This window comes from Alosa alosa, chromosome 7 (assembly GCF_017589495.1).
Source record: "Alosa alosa isolate M-15738 ecotype Scorff River chromosome 7, AALO_Geno_1.1, whole genome shotgun sequence".
Taxonomy (NCBI): domain Eukaryota; kingdom Metazoa; phylum Chordata; class Actinopteri; order Clupeiformes; family Clupeidae; genus Alosa; species Alosa alosa.
In genome coordinates, this window is record NC_063195.1 from 28,061,934 (window position 1) to 28,087,528 (window position 25,595).

Below are 25,595 nucleotides of genomic sequence, written 5' to 3' on the forward strand. Positions count from 1 at the left end.
GGCCAGGCGCGCATATGTGTGTGTGTGTGTGTGTGTGTGTGTGTGTGTGTGTGTGTGTGTGGTGCACCTGCTCGGTGGGCTCCGAGCTTGTCACAGTGTAACCACAGCGCGCGCTGCCGCGTTCCCTTCGCAGGTGACAGAAAACTAATTTGCTGCCTCCGTTTCCGTAGCGACACTCATCCCCCCTTTTGCCATCTGCTTGCGCTCTCAGGCAGCCCCCAAACCAAGCGCCGGCCTGTCACCAGAACGCTGCCACCGCGGCTACAAAGCTACAAAAGACCCAGGCTTTGGCTAAAGCAACATATTTGGCATTGGTGCGAGAAGTGGTAAAAATGTGGCACACACACACACACACACACACTCTAGAGTTGGAATCATGTTCTGTGGATGCTGTGGAATTCACAGTGGAACAGCAGGGTAGAATAATGTCCCAAATTTCATCTCATTGCAGCAGTGTGTGTGTGTGTGTGTGTGTGTGTGTGTGTGTGTGTGTGTGTGTGTGTGTGTGCGTATGCGTGCGTGCGTGTGTGTGTGTAGAGATGGAGGAAGGGAGATACAGTAGTAGAAAAGCTTACTCAGTGAGTATTAGTTCCTTCTTCTCTGTGATGGTACGGTAGAAAGAGAAAAACTCATATCTCACTTCACGTCTCCTCCCGGGAGGTGTTGAAAATCTCTCCTGCCTCTTGTCCGTTGGCTGGAATAGACTGACAATAGTATCTCTTTTCCCGCAAGGGGTGTTGGCACACACTGGTAATCACATGAAGCGGAGAAAAAAAGTGTCGTCACAACGAACAAGAGTGTTACCTGGGTGGTGTTGTATTTACAGTTTATTTTTCTTCTCGCTAAGCTGTCAAAATAGTGTGCTGCAATGAGGCGTTTGGCGATTGCCGCTGGCCCCACGTCTGTCTCTCTCGGTGGTGGCCTGGCTTCATCACGTGTGCATTTCAAAAACGCATCATTACCAGCGTGGAGCTCTGAAGTGTTCCATCCATATTCATGCCCCCTTTCATCCCCTCTTTCGACCCGCAATTTACATGGCCGACTCGTGCCAGAATGAGTGGTAACAAGCAAGGAGGAGACACACACACACACACACACACACACACACACACAGATACACAAGGCAAACATGACCTCGCCTGCAGGAACGTGGCCGAGAAAATATGCACGGCCATGGCCTAAGATTAGACTGCCGAGAGTTTGGGAGAGTGGAAGCAGTTTAATTGGATCACAGAACCACTGCAGCAGGGGAGGGAGGGAGGGAGAGAGAGAGAAAGAGAGAGAGAGAGAGGGAGAGAGAGAGGTGTGGTGGGGCAGATGGCTAGATTGCTTTGTGAAGGACAAGCAGCATAGACAGCTAGGAGAGGGGGATGAGGAGGGAGGGAAGCAGTAAAGAGAAGTAGGGATAGATGGATAGAGAGAGAGAGAGAGTGCTTCCTCCAAAGCTATAAAATGTGACAGAGACTCACCTCAAATATTTGGGTATCAAACCAGGTCCAACCACTGCTCCACCACCTCCTAGAAAGCCTATCTCTCATGAATGTGCACAGATGTGTGTGTGTGTGTGTGTGTGTGTGTTTGGAGGGGCCAGTTAGTCCATTTCCCTCAAACAGCAGGAGCTTGTGGAACCCACTGCCTGATCGGGACAGCAGGGTTTCCGCCCAAGAGTGAGAGTGCTCTCCAGGCTCCCGCCTCACAGCCCAGAGAGATCAGAGTCCGGCACTCTCGGAGACGAACACACACACACACACACACACACACACACGCACACATACACACACACACGCACACACAAACACACACACACACACACATACACATACACACACACACACACACACATACACAGACACACACACACAGACACACACGCCAGAACATGACTATGATCCACCTCTGACCCACTTCTTGCTGCCCAGCACTGGCTTACTGATGGGACTTGCTGATATAAGGCAAGACCTTGCTGGCCCAGAGAGTAAACGTCTTAGATTATCTGACCAAAATGGTTCTGGACATATATACATTTCTTCTACTCCAGTTCCAACATGTGACTTAAAGATAGAGTCTGTGGTTCAGGTGAACAGTTAGTGATATTTCAGCTCAACAGCCAATCAAATAACAGATCAACTTATGATGACTTGTGACTTCTGAGCCTGTTTCATGGTATTGGTGTCTCTGTGTCTGTGTACAACAGGACGCCCTAAAGCGATAATGCATCCCAAAAATTTCGTGTCAGTAGTCAAGCATGGAAGACTTCGCTCGACAAATGCTGCACAAAATGTCAGTGACCAGAAGGAATTGGCCACTCATCTCAAAAGAGCAGACAAGGGGCTTCTCTTCAAAGTGAGAGACAGTCTTCTGTGTCCCCCTCCTTTTGTTTGTCTCTGTTAGAATGAGGACACACCAGCAGGCGTTCTATTTCTGGGTGAGCTACCCCTTTAAGAAAGAACTTGGTTGAAATTTGGGCATAACATCCTAGGGTGCAGTTACAGTATGTGTCCTATGGGGCCATAGCAGGAAGAATGGTTTTTATGTGCTGATTTCTCTCTCTAAGCCCCCAACAACACACACACACACACACATACACACACCACTTAATAAGTGGCCTCTTTGAAACAGCATGGATTCTCCATTCAAAAAAGTAGCTTGACTACATTGACTGATGGATGAAGCTTGTTTTAGTTGATTTTCTTAAATGAATGATTTATTAATTAGTCTGTTCTACCTGTCAGTCACAGACCTTAATGCAACATGGCATTACCCTTAGTTCCTGCTACAAAGGTGGACTGCAATTACCAGCTAAACACTCCAGTTATACTGCCAGATATATGTAAGGTTTTTTTAACCAAGACGTCGTCAACAAAGAGATTGTGTACAGCAGGGGGAAAAACAACTTTGATTGATGCATAATTGTCTTCATTCACTACCTCACCTCAAGCTGGTGTGCGGTGAGCGTTCTGACGCTTAATGGCTGCTGTGCATCACCCAGGTGGGTGCTACGCATTGATGGTGGGTGAGCGTTCTGACACTTAATGGCTGCTGTGCATCACCCAGGTGGATGTTACGCATTGATGGTGGGTGAGCGTTCTGACGCTTAATGGCTGCTGTGCATCACCCAGGTGGGTGCTACGCATTGATGGTGGTTTTTGAGGTCCCCCCTTCCCTGTGAAGCGCTTTGAGCGCTATATAAATGTAACGTGTTGTTGTTGTTGTATAATACATCAAGCCTTTCTATATGCATCAAAGAGCACTTGGGCAAAGCTTATAGTGTGAATACTTACCATATGGAGGTGTATTGTAGACAGAAAACACACTCTCAGAAGCAGGACACAGGCGTAATCGTGTATGGTCTTACAGAAATTGTACTTTTCTTTAACACTGAAAAGAATGTGTAAAGAAAAAAAAAGGATGTGACTTCCAGACGTTTCAACAGTCATGCATAAATGATACTAATGTTTGCATTTTTTAAATGCTGTCTGGCGTTAATGGGAACGTGGCTAAGCGTATTCACAGGGAGAAGACTGCTGAGGGAGGTTTTGCCCTGAGGGATCGTAGACTCTCGAGGAAGTGCAGACTCTCTCACACTTTGAGCACGGCACAGAAAGAGTTTACTCTTGTAAGCTCGGTGGCTGTGACGCCGAGGAGGAGGAGGAGAAAGTTGAACAGCAGGCGGGTGGAGATGGTGGTGGAGGTGGAGGTGTCGCGCTCGGAGAGTGTCGGTGAAGAGGGCTCAGTCTCCCGGCGCGGCGCCTCTTGAGTGGAGAACATGGGTAATTAGAGGCCGAGAGCTCGCGCCGCCACAACTGGGCCCTGCACTGCACCTGCTCATCACCAAGATGGTCGCTCTCCGCACCTGGCTCCGTGGCCCCGGAAGTGTGTGTGTGTGTGTGTGTGTGTGTGTGTGTGATGGAGAGAGAGAGAGAGAGAGAGACAGAGAGATGGGGGAAGTGGCGGACAGGGGAAGGTGGGGAAAAAAACAGAGAAGAAGAAACATGAAAAAAAAAAAAAAAAATACCAAAGAAACAGAGGAACAGAACAATTAAAAAAAGAGTAATAGCAAGAGAGTGCAAGAGAGAGAAGGAAGAAAAGAAAGAGCTGGAAAAAGCAACCGTGAGAGTAAGGTACAGTAGGGAGAAGGGCAAACAGAGAGTGACAGTGGGGGGTTTCACTGGCATGAAATGACAGCTGCTGACAGCCTGAGAGAAAGGTACTCGTGCCAGCTCCCCTGCTAGGCTCCCACTCACATCTTCCACACACACCCCCCTCCCTCACCCCCTCTCCTTCTCCGCAGGCTCTCGCAGGGCCACTAACTGGGCTTACACTCCTCCACCATACACCACCCACCCCATTGCCAACAACCTGCACCCCCCCTCCCCACTAGACACAGTCCTCCTCCTTATCGACACGCCCGGCCTCAGAGATGGGAATAACCAGATATGAATTCACCACACATAGGACTACAGTATGCAGTCAGCATGCAGTCAGTATCAAAGAGATTCGAACAATCTAATATATGAAGATATCAGAACGCTACAAATATTCTGCTAATGGATAGTTCATGCAGTGTATTGTAATACCTGTCAACAAGCCGCAAGTCACAACTAACAGCCAGCTAACTCTACCGGTCACGTCCTGGTCCTGATGTCATCTCGCCCCTAACCCTTTGGAGTCAACTCCATGTGGACAAATAGGGCAAATGGATCAAGTGCAGCCAATTTCCTCAGTAAAGTTGATTACTCTCTTGGAGCGGAGAATAATTTCCCTTGAAATTAGACAAACATTCTCAAAATGGTGTCTCAGCCACGCATGCTTCATTTGAAGTGTACCAGTCAGTCACTTTTTCAATTTCTCCTTCAGTATTTATCTACCTACACTGCAACAGCAGTACCTTTGCAATAACATTTATTTTTCATAAACCCTGGATCAGGGTGAACCACATGAAAAACTGCATTTCGTTGTCTCTGTACTTGTATTATGCACAATGACAATAAAGTTGAATCTAATCTAATCTAATCTAATCTAATCTAATCTAATGAAGGATGAGAGGGGCGCCTAGACATGGCTTTCAGACTTTCAGTTTCGCTCTCGGCCTCTCCAGACAACCCTTGACCACCTGGGAGATCAGACCGGTGACAGAGTCAATGGAGGCTGTGTGGCCTCCCATTTTCTCACATTCTACACAGAGATCCACAGCAGCAAACACACACACACACACACACACACACACACACACACACACACACACACACACACACACACACACACACACACACACACACACACACACACACACTCTCCCTTGGGAGAGATGAGTGGCTGGTACATGACCAGCTCAACCCCCAGCAACCTCATTCTAGCTTTCTCCCTCTCTCTCTCTCTCTCTCTCTCTCTCCCCTCTTTCTCCCTCTCTCTTTCTGCTGTGTCAGTCACCTGGGCAGGGAGCTGAATGGCCGTGATTACGGCGTGATGGGAAGCTTTTGAGCACCTGGAGTCAAGGACTCACTAGTAGTGCTCACTAATGACTCCTCCTCACTCTTCACTTATGTGTATGTGTCTGCAATGTGTGTGTGTGTGTGTGTGTGTGTGTGTGTGTGTGTGTGCTGTATGAAGCGTGCTGTCCCCAGAATGGCCTGTCATTATTCAATCAGCACAAAAGAGACGATGCCATTCACACTCACACACACACAGACACACACACACACACACACACACACACATACACCTCCTCTCTTCCTCTTTCTCTGATGTGAATCACATGGGAACACCTCACCAGGGCACTGTGGGTATAAATAGGTGCTAGCGTTAGCATTAGCGCTGTCATTCTCACACAGCATGGCTTATGGACTCTTAAAAAAGGCAGACCTTACCATTAAGTTGCTTTGGATGGAAGCAGAAATGGCTAAATTGGAATGTAATTGGAAGTAGAATGCCTTCCAGTAGAATGTCATTTATGGTCTCCCAGAATTGCCTCACGTAATTCCGCAGCAGATTTATTTCTATTTAACACAACACTGGAACCAAGTGGCTATGCTAATGAATGTCAGTGATGTAGCAAATGCACATTAACCTACTAGACCTTAATATTTTCATCGTTAGCCAAACTGCCTGGACAAACGGACCCCCCATATCTGGGTGGACTTCCGGGCAGACACCACTTCGCCGTTTGCCCTAGCCACACCAAAAGGGCTTAGTGTTCGCCCATACTGATTTTGCTAACACGTTTGCCCCCCATTGTGCCCGGCATATTGATATGTCACTGGGTGGCATACCTGGCTGGTGGTGTTCAGTATTCACAGACAGCATTATCCTGGGCCAGGTTGGGATGACAAACCCACACAATTAATCTTCATTCGGACGGTAAGCCTCCATGGAACGACCACGCGACGTGACAAGCCTCTCCAATTTGCAAAAGAGCCCCCCGCACCTCCACCACCACCACTACCACCACCATCGTCAGCTGTATTCAACCATCTTGAATAGGAATTGAGGAAAACACAAATCAGGCAGTATGGTGATTTCTTTTCGTTGCTCTTCTCTGCATGTGAGCTGAGACACATAACATACACACACACACACACACATGAATACCCCCGATTGACTGTTCCCAGGGTATGCTTCTAAGAAGATTTATACAGATGTTTACGGACAGCGTAGCAATGCGTGAAGAGATGCACTCCTCACTCAAGTGCATTTCAAAACCCTCGCATGATTAAACCTCTCAATAACAACCACCCACCCCCCTCCGCGCTTTTGTTCTGGCAAAAAGAACACCTGCCAGCATCTCCATCTCAGCTTTTTTTACATTTCAGAGCAGTCTATTTGACAATCATCCCCACCTTCCAATCAAATTCACAGTAGCTAATCTCACTATCTCTCACCAATATGTACTGGACTCTCTCTCTCTCTTTCTTTCTCTCTCTCTTCATCTTGGCAGTTGTAATTTACATAATGAATATTCCTTCAGTGTCGAGTGCCTTCCTACTATCATCATCTGCTGAAGTGACAGCGTTGTGAACACAATCAAGAGGCTGTTTACTCTTTGTTATTGGTTCGACGCGTACCCACTCAAAACAGCATGGCAGGACATGCTATTAGCAGCGCACTGGGTAGCTGTACTTTTGTAAACACCATAGTGAGTTTCCCTACAGAGGTCTCTTCTTGTCTCTTCTCTTCTTTTAGTCTCTTTTCATCTCTTCTCTTCTAGTCTCTTCTCTTATCTTAGTCTCTTCTCTTCTCATTTCTTTTCTTCTCATCTCATCTCTTCTCTTTTAGTCTTATCTCTTCTCTTTTAGTCTCTTCTCTTCTCATCTGTTCTCTTCTAGTCTTATCAATTCTCTTTTAGTCTCAATTCTTCTCTTCTCATCTAGTCTCTTCTGTTCTCTTCTACAAAGTACTACTACTCACCTTCAAAGCCCTCCACAACCTTGCTCCCCCCTACATCTGCGACCTCCTGACCCCTTACGCTCCTTCCCGCTCACTCAGATCCTCTGACCAAAACCTCTTGGCTATCTCCCGCTCCAGACTCTCCACCCTGGGTGGCAGGTCCTTCAGTGCCTTGGCCCCCAAACTCTGGAACTCCCTCCCCCAATCTCTTCGTGCCTGTCCTTCTCTTCCTTTCTTCAAAACACATCTCAAGACCTTTCTGTTTAATGATCACTTCTCCTCCACACCCAACACATAGGTCCATACAGATAACTTGTCTTTGTTGTATTGTTTTGTTTGTTTGTTATTGTGTTTCCCTGCCTTTGTCTCTGTTGTATTGTTTGTTTGTTTGTTATTGTGTTTCCCTGCCTTCCTACTATGTAAAGCGACCTTGGGTTTGAGCGCTATATAAAATAAACATATTATTATTATTATTTATTATCTTCTCTTCTCTTAGTCTCTTTTCATCTCTTCTCATCTAGTCTCATCTCTTCTCTTCTCTTCTCTTCTCTTCTCTTCTCTTCTCATCTCTTCTCTTCTTCTCTTCTCTTCTCTGTCTCATTATCAGAGGTGTAAACATTTGGCTTCAGAAAGTAGATGTCCCTCCAACCATTCACTTAATCAGTTGATTCTAATTAGCACAATTCTTAAGCCAGGTAAATCAGCTAATTACTGAAATCACATCTGTTAAGTGCACAGTTAGAAACAATACATGGCAGGACTTTTACTTTCTGAAGCCGGACTTTTACATCTCTGCTCATTATATTTTATACAGCAGCACAAAAAACTTCTCTTCTCGTCTCTTCTCTTCTTTTCTCATTCTCTTCTCATCTTGGTCTCATATTTTATACAGCAGCAGAAAAAGCAGTCTGTCCTCTTCTTTCTTCTGCAGCTCTAGGTTCAGTCCTCTAGTTGTCACACCCAGTTTTTTGTTTGTTGTTTTTATTTCCCCCTCCAGATCTTGTCTGGCGTTCTTTGCTTTCTCACCTCCGCAGTGGACTGGACAGCACAGGTCAGGTCTCCGGGTGGAGGGCCACGTCTCTCACCGTGCCGCAGTTCAGCCAGGTGGACAGCTGCGAGTCCCCTGTGTGAGAAATAACCAAAGGTGGTGTTCGCTCTCCTCCTCAGAGAGAGTAGAAAGACAGAGCGAGAGATGAGATGGAGTAGCAAGAGGGAGATTGAGGAGACAGGAAGAGAGAGTGAATTGAAGTAATAGTAGAGAGAGAAGAGAAGAGAAAAAAAAGTGCCAGAAAGAAAAAAAAAACAGATGAAACAGAGAGAAAGAGACAGCATAACACCAATACAGAAGAAGAAAGATGTAAAATAAAAAAAAAGAAAATACACCTGCTCTCAGCAATTACGCCTGCTTTAATAGACAACGCCGGAGAAATGCTTTCAACGCAAGTTCTCTTCATTTTGAGAGCTGCCATTAGTGCATTTCTATTCATAGATCCCTACTTCACAACCACAGCACCCCACACACACACACACACCCTCGCACTAACACTCCGCCGCAACCACCAGCCTTTAGCTCACGAGCAGCTTTAATTAACACCAGTCTGAAATGTCGCCTGCACGACTTCTAGGCCCTCAGGGGCTCCTGAAAGACTGGCAAAGGAGTCGGCCCGACGAGGGCTTTTCCGTTCGTCAAGTCTGGCATTCAAAGGCAAATCAACCACCGTGGCTGCGGCAAAATGGCAATGGAATGTGCCAGAAATGTCTCGTCCAAGATCATCGTCCCGTGGATGTGTCTGTGCCAGTTGCTCTGATGAATCTGTTGATGAGAAAGGCAGTGATTAGAAATTGAATTGAAAAAAAGGGGAGGGTGGACAGCATAATGGAAAGCATGATACAGATTTTGTTTTTGTTCTTGACTAGATTTCTATGTTTAGTTGCTCCAAAGAATTGTCAGCCTATTCCAGGAGTAGAACAAGGAAAAACACGTCCAAGTGGCACATCCAAATGCATCATTTGGAATCTTTTGTGTGCTCAATAACTCATTTTCAAAGGCTGACTGTGTTTGGTGTGTGATGAGCATTTGGACTCATCTTTTGTCACTCTTGAAGCTCCCTTGAATATATTCATGAGGTCATCCATGATTTTTCAAGTCATCAGAAAACCGGAAAACCAAAAAAAAAGGGCAAATCATCTCTTGTCATACATTTTTCATCTTATTGCATTTCCCAATCATGTGGCTTTCACGTTTAGGCAAACGGTTGCATCTTTTCTCTCTTTCTCCTTTTTTTGGGGAGAAAAAACAGTTGTAACCGATATAAAACACTAAAGAAGAAACTACAGTTCCCTATTTCCCCTACATCCCACCACCCACCAACCTCAAACAACAACTCCACACCACTTGATCCTCTCCTCCGAGGGCAAGGCATGCTGGGAGAGAGAGTCATTTAGGCACGTAGCAGGAGGGCTCCCGCTGTGAGGAGAGACTGAGGTCAGTATAGACAGCAGACAGCTCACTTCAGCTCGGTGAGAGGGAAAGAAAGACACCAAATCCAGACCTCCATGGAGAAGAAGCCAGAAGCCTCTCTCTCGTTACCTCTCTTCCATCTTTATTGCTCCCCTCCACCCCTCCATCCCTCTCTCTCTCTCTCTCCCCCCGACCCCTGGCATTTGCTTTGTTTTATTTAGCCTCTGATTTGGGTCTTTTTGTTGTTTTGTTCTTGTTCTTTTTTTCCCCCCCACATCATTTTTTTTCCACTTCATTTTTCCCCTTCTCCAGTGCCTGCAGTCAGAGCCTGTCCTAGTTTTCGAGCATTCGAGCAGTAGGCCAAACATACCACCCCCACACCACTCCCCTCACTCTCTCCATCTGCAGAGTAAAAGCAAAACAAAACACACTCAAAAGAAAATAAGAAAAACAAAACAACAAGAGGCAGGAAGTGCCAGGGCCTGTAGTGTGGGAGGTGCTGGCGCTGGTTAGCTGTTTGTTTTAAGCCGTGGTGGCGGATCCGACACGCGTCCGTCCCCCCTCCTGGTCCACTGTGTTCTGCACCGCTGGAGTGGGAGGTGTTGGTCAGAGCCAGCTGACCACAGCAGGGCCATGATTTCCACAGAGAGAGAGAGAGAGAGAGAGAGAGAGAGAGAGAGAGAGAAAGAGATGAAGAGAGAGAAAGAGATGAAGAGAGAGACAGAGAGAGAGAGAGATGAAGAGAGAGCATGGGAGAGATACAAAGAGATCATATGGGAGAGAGAGAGAGATGAAGAGACAGCATGAAAGAGATAAAGATATAATATTGGCAAGAGAGAGATATGAGCATATTAATGTATAGAGACAGCTACTCCTATTTGTGAGCCTGCTGTGTATTGTAGAGTATTTATGAGGCAATTGGAGGTAGTGGACATTTACAGAGTCTTATCAAACTAACAGATCAATGTGCATGCACCACTTCCAGCCTTTGAACAGGACCAAGTTCACAGAGGCCCCCCAAAAAGCAACAAACAAGTAAACATGTTTGCCATACAACAGTAATGTGATGGATGTGGCACAGAGTTTTTGAGAGGAAGGCAACAGGGGCAATGTGAAGTGTCAGAGGCAGAAGGGGAAGTGTGTGTGTGTGTGTGACGAGGCTCATCAGGTAAGAGCGGCAGAGAGTTAAACACCAGGGGTAGTGTTGGGACAGAAGAACAAAGGACAGCATATCAGAGAGGAGAGAGAGGGAGAGAGAGAGAGAAGAGAGAGAGAGGACAGAGAGAGATGTGGAAGAGTTAAAAGTGTGGGGTACCCAGAGTGACAGTTTAAAATGTCAACACCTGCTGGAGGAAAATGCCAGGAAAAAAGGGAGATTGTGAAAGTGAGTAGAAGAGAGAGGGGAGACAAAAGGAGAAAATGAGAGAGAGAGAGAGAGAGAGAGAGACAGAGAGAGGAGACAACAGAAAGAAAAGAGTGAGGGAGATGGAGCTGAATGGAACAGAATGAGAGTGAGAGAGATGGAGCTGATGGAACAGAATGAGAGGAGAGAGAGAGAGAGAGAGAGAGAGAGAGAGAGTGGCGGCGGCAAGTCAAGGAGAGAGGTGGAAATGAATACGGCTGCCTTTAAGGAAGAAGGTCAGAGCATGCAGGTGAGAGAAACGCAGATTAAAATGTCAAGCACTTGGGAGCTGAGGGAGAGAGACACCACTTTTACTCTTAATTTGCCCCTGACACCCCTACACCGGAGAGGAGAGGAGAGAAGAGGTGGAAGGAGAGGAGAGGAGAGAAGAAAGGTGGAGAGGAGAGGAGGGGAGGGGAGAGGTGTGAGAAATACCCGGAATTCTCTCTCTCCCACTCCGAGAGAGGCCTTTGAAAGAGGACTATCCTTCAGGTGAAGGTATTCTTCTTGTGCAGTGGTGGCATTAATCACTGTGGCACAATGAAAATAGGCCTTCAGAAACCCGTGTGTGGAGGAGAGAGAAAATAGCATCCTATCTCCCTAAAGCTGCAGCAGCTACTATACATGAACCATAGCCATGCCTACTGGGTGAACAGGGAAAGGGAAACAGTTGTCCCCGTATATTATACATTGTACCTGCCTCAACACCACTCTTAAGTGGCACAGAGTAATACATCATACCCAGAATGGAACACAAAACAATAAAGAAAGAATATTAAGTACTTTTCTAAATCAATAATATAATCAGTGAGGACACTTTGATAGTATGAAAATAGAAATGTTATAAATGACAATTTATTAAGTGTCTGCACTAGCCTTTTGGACATTACTGACAATAACATAGCACTTTATTCACCAGTGGCAATCTGGTTCTGAGAAGCCATTTTCCTAATTTCTCTCATAAAATAGCCTGGCTAGCGCCACCACTTCTCAATGAGACGTGGTCTGGGAACCAAACGTTCATTTTCTCGTATTTGGAAAAAAATGCCCAGATCCGTTTATTGGGTGCCACGGATGTCTATCAAATGTGTCTGTGCATAGCTCATCATCGTCTTGCTTTCCCACCTGTTCTGTGATTGGTTCCCTATCTCAGGCGAAAATTTGCTCCATGGTCTCCAGGCTGCCTTAGCAGCGTGAATCAAATCGCGCGCAAGGCAGCATGGGAACACCCAGGCTAGCTTGGGCCAGTATACCGCCCTCCATCCTGGGTAGAGTTTGCTTCGCTTTATGTGGCCGCTTAGTTTAAATGGATATTAAAGGGTGTTTGGTAGCTTAGTTTAAATGGATATTAAAGGGTGTTTGGTAGCCAACTGTGATCCAGGATATGGAAGTCAGTCAGAAACCATGCCAGCAGAGAGCTGTGTAGTGTGCATATTAGAAGGCACTTGTAAACATCTCTGAATGTCCCACATGCCAGTTTGTTCACTTGTTATTAGTAACAGATGTAAAATGATGACAAGCAGTATGAGACTAAAAACATGGAAGCACTTGCACGGCGTTCACTGCCATTACTGAAATTGTTTTTGCTTTGCATGCTGTTTCCTAGTGCTTTAAAGGCACAGTGTGCAATCTTTGCGGCTTTTGCAATTGGGGTAATGCTGCCGACGTGTCATTTTAGATGTGGTTTAGTGAGCGATTCTGAGATATACTGTACCTGCATCATGAGAGATGATTCAAAACAAACATAAATATGTTGTGCAAAAGCTCTTAGCATTGTAAGCAATAGCTCTCTCCATCAGTCCTTAGTTTGTATGTTACTGTAGCTTCTAGCTCTTCTGCAAAGCTGAAGTGAATGGAGTGAGAGAGACATATGCAAGTATGGTGTGAGAGAGAAAGACAACGTTAATCAGTGTTGGCGCTAGCCGGTTCTCCTTGGAAGTCACCACATACACACACACACACACACACATTATCTGAAAAGCAGATAGAATGAAACTCTTAGCCTGCCCATGCACATTAAAGGAGACATCGCTTTCATTTGTGCTTGTTTCGAGCGTGCTTAACTCAGTGGGGTGGTAGAGGAAGTGTCTCCAGATTTACGGCTTTTGCAATAGCCGGGTAATGCACTGGTATCTTTTGGGAGAGCACTTTGTCCTTGCTGTTTATGAGCCCTTGCTGCTACAGCGCCTGGACTTCTGATGATTAATTATTATGGCCCGTGTTTGTTGTGAGCTGTAGGCGAGCAGAGACACAGGTAGGGAAGGAGACTATCATCATAGGCACCTGGCAATTCTGATGTGTTTCCGTGGTGATGATAGTAAGGAGGATAAAAGACCAACCCCCCCCCCAACTGTCTCTGCTCAAGGCAGACTGCCTTTGTGTTGTAAGGAGAGTAGTTGGTAAAACTTTTTTGAGTAGCACTACGTCTGGCATCTTTTAAAAAGCATTAAAGTGCTCAGTATATCAGACATAAGGTGACAATAATCTATCACTTGGCCTCTGCTTTTAGAAGCCTAATGTCTGTCTTACTGAATTCGGAGTCTAACCACCTCCTTCACCTCACACAAACCTCAACTCTTTCCAAAAACATTGCGAGGACCTTACACGAACCTGTAGTTGAACGATGCATCGTACAATGGGGAGCGTATCTATGTTCCCCGGGTCCTATGTTCTCCGCTTTGTATGGGACCAGGGAACATTGGCCCCTAAACCTAACCCTAACCCCAAGCAGGTAACATAGGACCCGGGGAACATAGGACCTGGGGAACATAGGAATGACCCCGTACCATGTTAGTAAGGAGCTAACCTCCGTAGTTGTACGGGAAACGCACTCCAGATCCATGAGTCCAGATTGAAGTGGCACGCGTCAGATGAGGAACTTTGATGAGAGAGCTTGTGACAGTGTGACAGCCACTGATGTCTCCATGGTAGCAGCTGCCTCCACCTCTCCACACTCCGAAGCCTGTGCTGGGTCTAATAGGAGTTTGATGAGCCTCTCCATTACTGAACTGCATGATAGACTCAGGCAATATAGATCCAGCAACCAGCAGACACGTGCGCATACACTTATAACTCATAACCCGTCACGGGGCCCTCTGACAGGGGTTCCCATGGTGGTGGTGTGTGTCAGTATACACTCTCTTTGAGTGACTGGTTTTAAACAAACATCAATGGAACGTAAATGAGGCCTGTGCGCTCCTGCAGATGCTGATGACTCCGATAATTGGGTTTGCACGTTTCGAATCGAGCAGAACGACACGCGCATGAGGCTGTTAAGGGGGTGGATGGGTGGGGGAGGGTCTCGTGTCACGTGACTGTCATCAACACGCGGCGGCAAATATCTCCAATTATGTGTTCCGCCATGGCTGGATAGGCCTGAACACAAAGACATACTGGGGGAGACTTAGCCGGATTTCACTGGTGTTGCCTGCCATTTGCAATCCATTATGCATGCACTGTGGCCATATGAATGTCAATGAATGCACGCTCTCTTCCAGAGTACTGCTCACAGTTTAAGACACTTTGGCTTAGACAAGGCGGTAATTAAAAGTCGTGTGTGTGTGAATCACGTGGATCAAGCAAGGATTTATTTAATTAAAAAGACTTCAGCTCTGGGTGTGGAATCGTAAAGCATGTGACTGCTGTTATAGATTACAGATGAGACCTTCCACTTATTAGATAGTGTGCTCTTGTACAAAGGCGCTTTATTTGTCTCCAGGCTCAGGTGTTTTAACTACCTTGTTTGTGGAATGTGTGCATTAGACTATAATATTCTGGGATCTGTACGGCACTAAAATATAAATGGCACCCACCTGAAATGTCAGTACATTAAGATTACATTAATGGTGTTTTATTGCTTGGTTGTTATGTGTTATGTGGTTGTTTGTATTGCTTGGTTGTAGAAATGTGCACTCTTTGGCAACTTGGGAGTTCATCAGATCACTGGGGACATTTAAATTGTTTGTGTCTGTAAAAATAACACAAAAAAACAATGTGAAAACAACTTTTGGCTGATGCAAAAAATTATGTGTCACATCACTGTGCAAGTCCCCATAGGGGACCAAAAGAAAACATGCCTTTACACCTCACGGAAGAGACGCATATACAGTACGACCGGTGAGCTCGGTCGTGAGACATGAGGAATGGGGAGGTATTAGCGTCTGTCACATGAGACAGAGATGGACGTGGCTGGACGGGTCTGTGTGGAGATGGAGCCGTGCTAATGAGCCCTCCGACAGACAGAGCGATGACCGATGGGTGGCCATGGGGCCGGAGGGCTGCGGAGTAATACAGTAGATGAACGGATGAATGGAAGGCGCCGCTGGAGGGAGGGAGGGAGGGAGGGAGAGAGGGGTGGAGGAGAGGAGAAGGGAGCGGAGCGCGAGGGACACACAGCAGTCGTCCAGCCATGAGAAATGGGCTGTGCTATACTCTCCACAGGACTATACCCAGAACTCCCTATTATTATAACCCCCAGAGAGAGGGAGAGAGAGAGAGAGAGAGAGAGAGAGAGAGAGAGAGAGAGAGAGAGAGAGAGAGAGAAAGAGAGAGAGAGAGAGGGTGGGGGTGGAGATGGTGGTGAGGATGAAGGAGGGTTCACTGGAGACAGTGTATGTGTATGCATGTGTGTGTGTGTTCAGTATGTGTGTGTGGTGGTGGGGGGAGGGGGGTTTGGATATATAAAGTACTCTCAGAGAGGGAGGGGGAGAGAGAGAAGGAATGAGAGAGAAAGGGGATAAGGAGTGAGTGAGTAGGAGAGAGAGTGAGGGTTGGTGCGAGATTCCCTGCTGGCTGGCTGCCACTCCTACAGTATCTGCCTCCAGATCAGTCTGCTGCAGCAGATCCCTCCTGCCCAGCCTCTGACTCACCTCCCTCATCAGCATGCTGCCTGCACACAGAGAGAGAGAGGGGGTTGAGGATGAGCGGAAGGAGATAAAGAGTGAAAGAGAGAACGAGAGGGGGGAACATTAGAGTTAAGAAAAAGAGAAAAAAGAGAAAGAGAAGGAGCAAGAGAGAGGCTGGGAAAGGATTTTGGCAGAGAGAGAGAGAGAGAGAGAGAGAGAGAGAGAGAGAGGAGGAGTGGAAGCTGAAAGCAGGCCGGAGGGTGGGGGATGTGGAGTAAAGGAGGTAGAGAGCGACTGATAGACAGAGGAGAGGTGGATGGGTGGATGTAGTATCCGATGGGGGGAGGAAGAGTGAAGGAGCTTGTGGAGTTGAAGAGTGAGAGGATGATGGCTTTGTTATGCAAAGAATCCCACTCGCTCCCTTCCTCTCTTCCTCTCTCTCTCTCTCTCTCTCTCTCCTTCACACTCTCTCCCCCTCATCTTAATCATACCCCTCACTTTTACAACAGTTACAACCTGCATTTCCATAGCACTTTATCAAGGCACCCAAAAGCATTTCACAGTGAAGGGAGATCCTCACTAACCACCACCAATGTGTAGCCTCCACCTGGGTGATGCACGGCAGCCATTATCAAAGTCAAAGTCAAAGTCAAAGTCAGCTGTATTGTCAATTTCTTCACATGTTCCAGACATACAAAGAGATCGAAGACAAGACATATTTTACCAATTTAGGTCCACAGACAAACATAACATTCAAGTAAAACAAAAAAGTAAGTAAATAAGTAAATAAGAGGGCACATATAATAATGAAAAATAAGAGCAGCAAAATGTGGTTGAAATTGTGCATAGACAGTCAATAAAAATACTAGTGCAAATTCAGGCCAATAAAAGGCTTGGGTAGTTCTGTTTGACCTAAGTAAGAAGAAAGTGGCATAGTGGTGCAAGTTATGTAAGAGCAGCAGAAGTGTTGTGTTTCAGGACAACACCAGTTGTAAAGTGTACAAGTTTGCAAGTGTGCAAGTGTGCAAGTGGAGTAGTGCGCCAGCACGCTCACCGCACACCGGCTTGAGGTGTACCAAGCGAACCCAATCACAAGCAACTCACACATGACAGGCTGGGGGGCTCAGGGCAGGCGCCCAATAGGAGCATCATCCCAGCAAGTGGAGGCAGCGGCAGTGCGTCCTCGCCCGATCTGTGCTCACAACCAATGAGGCTCAGAGCAACAGGAGAACTTCCTAATGGCAATGGAGGCCCTCACTCAAGACACTCGCACTGTGTGTGTGTGTGTGTGTGTGTGTGTGTGTGTGTGATCACTCAGGGCAGCACCAGAGAGAGAGAGAGAGGGCATGCAGCCTGTCCAAAGCACTGGAAATCCTGTCACCTCTGTCAAGACCCATGATACAATGGGAACAAGTCTGTCAGGCATAGCGTCACACACTCACACACACACACACACACACACACACAGACCTCTGGGTAAAGTGTGTCATGTCTTTTGTGTGTGGGAGAGAGGTGAAGGAGAGGCTGTTCTGAGAAAGGCGGCAGATTGTCACGGTCACGGTCACGGTTATGGTCTGTGTGTGTGTGTGTGTGTGTGTGTGTGTGTGTGTGTGTGTGTGTGTGTGTGTGTGTGTGTGTGCGTGCGTGTGAGTGTCCTGATTGGCATTACTGGCTCCCGGGTATAACATGTCACCTAATTCGTCTGTGTACGCGAGGCAGAAAGGCGAAGGGAATCAGACACGCACAGACATGGTCGGGCGAAAAATGAATTTTGCCACGCTCGGGCGTGCACACCTTTTCATACGTATCGAGAACACGAAGCGCGAACAGAACGGAGAGGGCAGGGAGGGGCTGCGTTGCCTCAACAGAACTCCTCTGCTGACCCTAATCATAGGGGCTCGTTGACACCCTTTTTCCATGAGTGGCTATTCAGTAGAGGGGGCGAGCAGAGGAGGAAGAGGAGAAGGAAGAAGAGGCGGAGGAGGAGGAGGAAGAAGAGGCGGAGGAGGAGGGGAGGAAGAGGAGAAGGAAGAAGAGGCGGAGGAGGAGGAGGAAGAAGAGGCGGAGGAGGAGGGGAGGAAGAGGAGGAGGAAGAAGAGGCGGAGGAGGAGGGGAGGAAGAGGAGGAGGAAGTAGAGGCGGAGGAGGAGGGGAGGAAGAGGAGAAGGAAGAAGAGGATGAGGAGGAGGGGAGGAAGAGGAGAAGGAAGAAGAGGATGAGGAAGAGGGGTTTTGTTGTTGTCATTTTCCCCCCTTGTTGTCCTCAGGTTTGGTGATCACGTTCATTTCTGCCCTCAGACGGTGCTGTCAGAGCCGATCTCCACGATTGTGTGTGACGAGTGCACACGACGTCCCCTATCCTGTCACTGCTGGAGAAGGAGAACGATAATCCTCAGTGTGTGTGTGTGTGTGTGTGGGCATGTGTTCGTGGGCATGTGTTTGTATTATGGAGAGAGAGAGAGAGAGAGAGAGTGCACAGCAGCACACTGCCAGTTTCACGGCCTCTCGTTTCTGTTACATAATTGGTCGGAGAGGAGACGCTTCATGGAACGTTCCGGAGCACATTTTCCTCTATAATTAGCTTGATGACAATATCGAGATGGCGCTTCATCTCCTAATTAGCTTATAAAGCTCTGGGTCCTTACTTCAAAATGAGTCAAGATAAACAAGCACACATGAGACGCCCTGCCTCCCGGTCATCATCATGCATTTGATTGGCCCAATTACCTCCACTTTGTTCTTATTACCCAGAGTCTGTCTTATGAAAGTGTTTGGGAACGGAATGTCCACCTCATGGTAATGCAGCTCACATGAGGTCTGCGTTGTCTGTCCACTTTCGTGCGCTGACCGCCCCGGCCCCATCGTTAAGGAATATAAAGTGCTAGGTGGAGACGGAGGGACCTTCAGGTTATTTTTCTCCACGGTGGCTACCTTGTAAATATGCATGACCCGCTTTTAACACAGCGTTCTGAAAACAGTGTTAACCTGCCCATTGCTATTCGCTTAACAGGATAAAAAAAGGATTTAAGGCAAACTGTGACCCCCTAACTCACACACAAACACTGTTTTCACTCTTAGGCTTTTACCTGTCTTGGTTTGCTTGTAAGCGTATTTCCTCTTCTCTGTAATGAGGGGGAGGCTTACTGTAGGTCCTAGTAGACTTATAGTGAATAAGATAGTGTGTGTGTGTGTGTGTGTGGGGTGCTATTACTGGAATGCAGTATTTCAACTCTTATCACACACACACACACACACACACACACACACACACACACACACAACTTTTCACTACTTTCTGTATGTATGTAGACAAGCACACTCACACACAGACTTGACTCACTTCCCACACAGAGGTACACCCAGAGAGACACAGAAATTAACTGAGAACAATCACACACACACACACACACACACACACACACAGTCTAAACTCTCCTCCTCTCCTCATGTTGACAGACCCTCCCAAATGTACGCTTCCTCCCCACTCCTTCCTCTGACACCCTCCTGTCATGTCTCCTTTAAGCTAACGAGACAAGCCGGCATCGCACGCTTCAGCCTTCTGTACCCAAACGTCCCCCCGTCGCCTGCAGATGAAGAGATCCACACCCCCACTCCACCCCCCACTCCACCTCGTCCTCCAGCACCCTGGAGATGTCTCTTTCGTGACGGACACCCACGAGACAAAACATCCAGTGCAGCGCTAAGTCAAATGCTGCCTCACGCTTTCCAACACGGCAACACTTATACTGTTACATGGCTCACAGGCCTCTGCGGGAGGTTGGTGTGTGTGTGTGTGTGTGTGTGTGTGTGTGTGTGTCTTGGGGGGGGTGGGGGCAGGGTGTAGGATTGTAACACGAGTTGTGACAGTTTGCAGTTGGGCAAGCTGACAACTGGCGAAGCGGACAAAGGCCAGATCCCAGCTCTTGGAATACAGTCAAATGTTTTTTTTGTTTTGTTCTCTGTTCATGTTTATTTTTTTGCTTATATTCTCCCCCTTGATTTCTCAAATCCCCCATGCATTTCTGAACGGCCTCCAAGCTGATTTCTGATTACGGCTTTGGAATATGCATGAGTCGTGCTGAAGCTACAACACTTGCTTCCCTGGTGCCTTTTCCATTATTGATAAAGCCTCCATCATAATCACTGAAACACTGTGAAAGGTCTTTGAGGCCCACAACAACAATGCCTAATTGTTGTTTAGTGAGACAGCACTAAGTATCATGTTTTATCCAAGCACTTCCCAATGCACTGTTAAGTTACTTCATTAAGGACTCCTTTCAGGCTCGCGTCTACTGGCAACTACAGTATGTTATCGTGACAGTTAAAAAGACATTCCTTTGGACTGTGAGTTGTTCACTTACATGTGTGAAGCGCGAGGCTTTTTAAAGTGCAGAAAATTCCGGAACTGAGGAAAGTTCTTTTTTTTTTTGGAGGGGGTGGTGTACATTTGTGTCATGATGTTTGTGACTATGCCAACTGAAGACTCCGAGGTTAGTCGGCGAGAAACACACTCATGAGGCCTTGTTTTCGCAGTCGCACACATGTAGGACATGAGATGCCGTTTGGGATTTGGGGGGGTTGCTGGCAAGCTCCATAAATAATGACCACAGCCATGACGGACGGTCTCCCTCTCAATCTTGGCTCCCGGTTACCGTCCCCCGTGCCTCATCTCATGTTTTTATGCTCTATGTTTCCAGATTACAGTGTCTCTTATTTATGGGGCGTCGGTGGCAGGGAGGCAGCTCGAGTGATGGATTCCTGAAATAAAGCGCCCCCACGGCGTCTGATGATAGTTTAACCTGGGAGGCAAGGCTTGTCGAAATTGTCTTTGGAAGATCAGTAACTGGGATCCAATTTTCATAATGAACAGTCGATCATTCCTCTACCCTCTATTGGTTTGGAGGCTCTACAGTGTGTGTCACCAGAGAGAGAGAGAGAGAGAGAGAGGAAGAGAGAGAGAGAGGAAGAGAAAGAGAGAGATGGCGGCAGCTCCAGGCACGCTGTCACGTAGCAATTTGTCAGGCTGTGAAGTCAGAAATTGCATCACTGCATCTCTGCCGTCTGTATTTCGGCATCCACCAGTGCTGTGACTCCCATCTCAGGTTATATAGCGGAGCACCACGGAGTCAGAGTGAGAGGGAGAAGTTTGGACGTGACTCACTGCTGGAGAGTGAGCGGAGGTGTCACGTCACCTGCGAGCGAATGCTCTGATGAGTGATGAAGGCTCGGTGTTTCGCTCCCTTAAATCCTACACATGGACCTTGGGTTTAGATGCAAAGATTAAAAAACAAGAATCGACCGGGCCGGCAGGTCTGATAGTGCTGAGTCATGTGTGAAATGTGACGGTCGGCCGTTAAATAAGTCTGAGGATTAGACGTTATCCTGGGGGGCCTAGGTGCTGGTGGTGGTTTTCTCGACATCCGTGAGCTGACAAGGACAACCGACACTCCAGCTGTCAGTGTCAGGGAGAACAAAGTGCTCCTGGGATGGACTGCACAGTTTTGAACTCTACCATAACCTGCGGTGCGAGACTATCTTGCTCTTGTCACGTCACAACCACAGATTGGTGTCTTCCCAAAGCACCTGGCCCAGCTTGTTAAGGTGGTCTCAAGAGTTATAGCATAGACACTAATACACCTTCACAGACTAACAAGAAACCCCAAAACACAAGACACTAATAGACAGTTATCACAACTGACTGGCAGTACTGCAATGCCAAGTCAGGTGTTTTAGTCGGCAGCTGTGCTGAGCTTTATGGGGAAATCGGTCACACTAAACATCTGCCGTTAGAACTGGTTGACTGGCTAACTGGCTCAGTCAGGCAAGCTGGGTGGATGGCTTGCCTCCCTTCAGACGTTTCTGTTGGCTTGCCATCCAGAGAGAATGCACCAGCCAGAGTTGCAAATGTTTGTATATGAGTTAGCTTGTCTGGAGACAGCCAAAGAGGGCATGCTAACAGAGTTCCAGTCTTATGGTCTAAAACCCGGAAGTTCTGAGAAGTATTTGCGGATTAGAACCATCTAATCTGGGAAAAATATATTAAACAGAACTATTTAACAGGCTTTGGCTTTTGGGACCCATTCAAGACGTTGGTAAGGTCTAAACGAAATCTGAGGTGGTCCTGTAATAACAACAACAAGAAAAGATGCGAGATTTCATATTTTAGTGTGCTAAGGCCTTTACTTCTCTCCCCGGTAAACTAGACTGTGACTTCATCTTAAATTCACCATGAGCAAGGGGAATGTTTTCATATATCTTCAAGGAAGTGCTGCTTTGACAAAGAAAAGGAAGGTGGAGATTTCACAAATCCGGGGGAGACAGCATGCTGGTGATCGCTGGTGTTCCAGCACACACCGGTTCTGGCAGCACCTCCATGGAGGTGATCAACTCTGTATGGATGAACCCCTGCCCCTCCACTCCTTCCTCCTTCCCTGGGCACGTACGGCCACATCTTTGTGGCCCCGCTCAATGCGAGAGAGTGGAACGTGACGAAGGCTATCGCTACTCTCCACGAGCCTCCACCTCATTGCCGTGGAAGAAACGGCCCGTGGCCAAACCCTGACCTACATGCGCCAGCTGCCAGTCGGGCGCGTGGTGGACAGAGAGTTTGGCGGTGGCCATAGTTTAAAGGCACCCGCTAGCGCTTCTCATCCACAGCTAATTCTCAGACTTCCCACACATGGCCACTTTAGTACCTTTTGATTTGCACGATTGTAAAAAGAGAAATCAGTTGGGGGGGTCAGTTGGAGGATGAAGTCATACATTATTTAGTAGGCACTGTGTGTTGATGGAGCTGTAACTGAGAACTGTATCAAAGGGAAGCACTCAATGTTTTTTTTTCCCTTCCCACAGATGCCTGTTTAAACTGCTCGGCCATGTGTAGTATCTAAAACCCAAGGCGCAAAATTACATTCTTGGGCAGCCGACAATATGTCAATACTGTATGTCATGATCAAAACATTGGAGCCAGTGTATATTTTCATTCTTTCTCTATTTAATGTATAACCTGCATCTCTCAAAGAAAGTATCTATCTATCTATCTATCTATCTGTCTATTTATCTATCTATCTATCTATCTATCTATCTATCTATCTATCTATCTAACTGTCTGTCTGTCTGTCTGTCTGCCTGCCTGTCTGCCTAAGATTTTTGGTATTTGATTACCCCCAAACACCACTCTGTAATCTTCCTCTGTTCTACCAACTAAAGACACATAACAATAAATGCACGTTTGTTTGGCATGCCTTTCAACAGCTTAGCAGAACAGAGGAATTTTTGGGGGGGCACTAGCTCTTTCAAAAGCACACCAAATCAGGCGAAGCTGGAAACCAAGAGGAGAGGACAAAGAGTGCTGACGTCCAAAGGGCCCCACGAGGTCCAGTGTCCAGATAGCCATCACGGGGTATTGAACAGAGACAGACAGGAAGAGAGAGAGAGAATCAGTGAGTGAAAGAGACAGACAGTGAGAGAGTCAGAGAGGGTAAGGATATAATGAATGTAATGAAAAGGTCTCCTCTGACCTTCAAGTTTAATCTCTCAACCTGCTGTTTGCTCTCTCCTCTTCCATGTGGGGCTCCTCTCCTTGCATGAGACTGATGCAATGACTGGTGTCATTGGCCTCTGCCCTCTCAGCCTTCTGTATTTACCAGGTCTCTGTTAGAAACTGCAGAAAAGGAAAGAAAGGAAAAATATCTCTGTCAGTCAGTTACTGTCACTCTAACAATATACAGTTACAGTGTATTGAACATTAAAGGATAAATCCGGCGATTTTTCACATAGATCTCCATTTCTCGAGGTCACCGAGCAAAAAAGAAAAACAAACGGTTTTACCTAGCTAGAGTCGCTACAGGCCAACAGTTAGAGCTTCCAGGCAGCTTCCTGGCTGGTGACCTTGAGAAACGGAGATCTGTGTATAAAACAAAAGGATTTCTCCTTTGAGCTAATGATACACGGGGTAACTTTTTAGACAGTGTTGCCGGCAACAGGCAACCAGAGGCAGAATGAAGGAATCCAAGATAAGTGATAAAGCAAGGCTTAACCTAGCGTTGTCTGGTCATCCTAGCTCAACACGTTTCATTAACGCCAATCCAGGATGAATACAGTAGGAGCGGCTAGGTCAAGCCATTTGAGAAAAGCACCGAAGGGACTGAGAAAAAACTGTACACACTGTAGCCTAAGAGAAGCTATCGTGATAGGCACACGAGCGAGCGTGTCAAGGTTCCACTGCCATCTATTATGTGTATGCTGTCATCGAAGAAAGAAAATGGCTTTTTCAGACCTCTGGAGAGAAAATGAAACTGGGTTGTTTAACTGTAACAGATGAGGACTTGTGTGTGTGTGTGTGTGTGTGAGAGAGAGAGAACATCTGTGAATGGGAAAAATATATACACCAGTCACAACAAGCTCTGAAGAGTGTTCCACAGATCATTTAAAACCAGTGGTAGAAGTGTCGAGCGTTTCTTCTCATCATGCTTCGCTAGGCTCAAGCGCACGCACAATAGCAGATGTTGCTCACAAATACTGTACAAACGGGGACAGAGACAAACAGGACAAACAGGGATAGAGAGAGAGAGAGAGAGCAGATAACTTTGAGACTCTCAAACAGCTTTGGAGGTGCTTTGAAGCGTTTCTTCTTGTCTTCTCTCTTTGCTTCTGATTTCCGCTCGGCGGCCCCCAATTCTGTCTGCTGGCAGTAATTGGCGTTCGCTTGGAATTCTGCTCCTACGAAATGCACGGGGGCGGTCGGCTTGGTTTTGTTTTTGTTTTTTTTTGGCAAAGGGTCAGCGGGGTGTTATGATGCGGACATGTTTGTCCGTCGGACTGGGCGAGAAGGCGTTGTGGTGGAGTGGGCGAAGACCATGGCGGTGGGTTTGCGGAGGACAGTGTGACTGTGGACCCGGTGACCCCTGGGGATCATGATTGGTGCCCATATGCCCATATGCCCTCATGCTCCCCCGTGCCACGTGCCCTTGGTGCCAGGCAGATCGCTGGCAGCTGCATGCTCGACCCTCGGAAACCGAAATGCTCCTCAAAGCAGGGTTTTTACTCCAAGATGTTTTTCAGCGTGTGTGTGTAGGTGTGGGTGTTTTATCTCAGAGCGTTGAGGGGTAAAGACATGAGAGGAGAAATCGCTGTATTCAGATCACTAAAGGGAGCTGCACTTCCACCTCAAAACATGTTTTTGATGTTGTTGTTGTTGATTTTCCTCAGCTATGCCTGGAGATCTTAGTATTCATCTGTGATTGCCTCCATGTCTGTCACTCAAGCTAGTGTATTCCTCAACTGCATGACACAAAGAAGAAGAGAGGGAGAAAAATAGATAGATAAAGTGTGTGTGTGTGAGAGAGAGAGAGAGAGAGAGAGAGAGGGGTGGGACAAAGAGGACTGACAGGATGGGGGTTTAATAAGAACTCACTCTCTTTCTCTGTGTTATTTTTTTTGCTACCTCTCTCTCTCTCTCTCGCGCTCCTATAGTGTCTCTCCCTGTGGATTTTTGGGAGGCTGTAA

At 47.0% G+C, this 25,595-nt stretch overlaps 1 long non-coding RNA gene across 2 annotated transcripts in view; it reads left to right on the top strand.

Moving 5' to 3' along the window:
* Positions 1–25,595, top strand: part of LOC125297510 — a 147,214-nt gene that overhangs the window by 117,440 nt on the left and 4,179 nt on the right. Inside the window, exon 3 of one of the 2 annotated variants that reach the window (XR_007194069.1) lies at positions 8,381–8,469. The exons of the other annotated variant lie outside the window; for it this stretch is intronic. This is a non-coding gene — a long non-coding RNA (uncharacterized LOC125297510). Of the gene's footprint in view, positions 1–8,380; positions 8,470–25,595 lie in introns of those variants that run through there. 2 annotated transcript variants of the gene reach the window in all.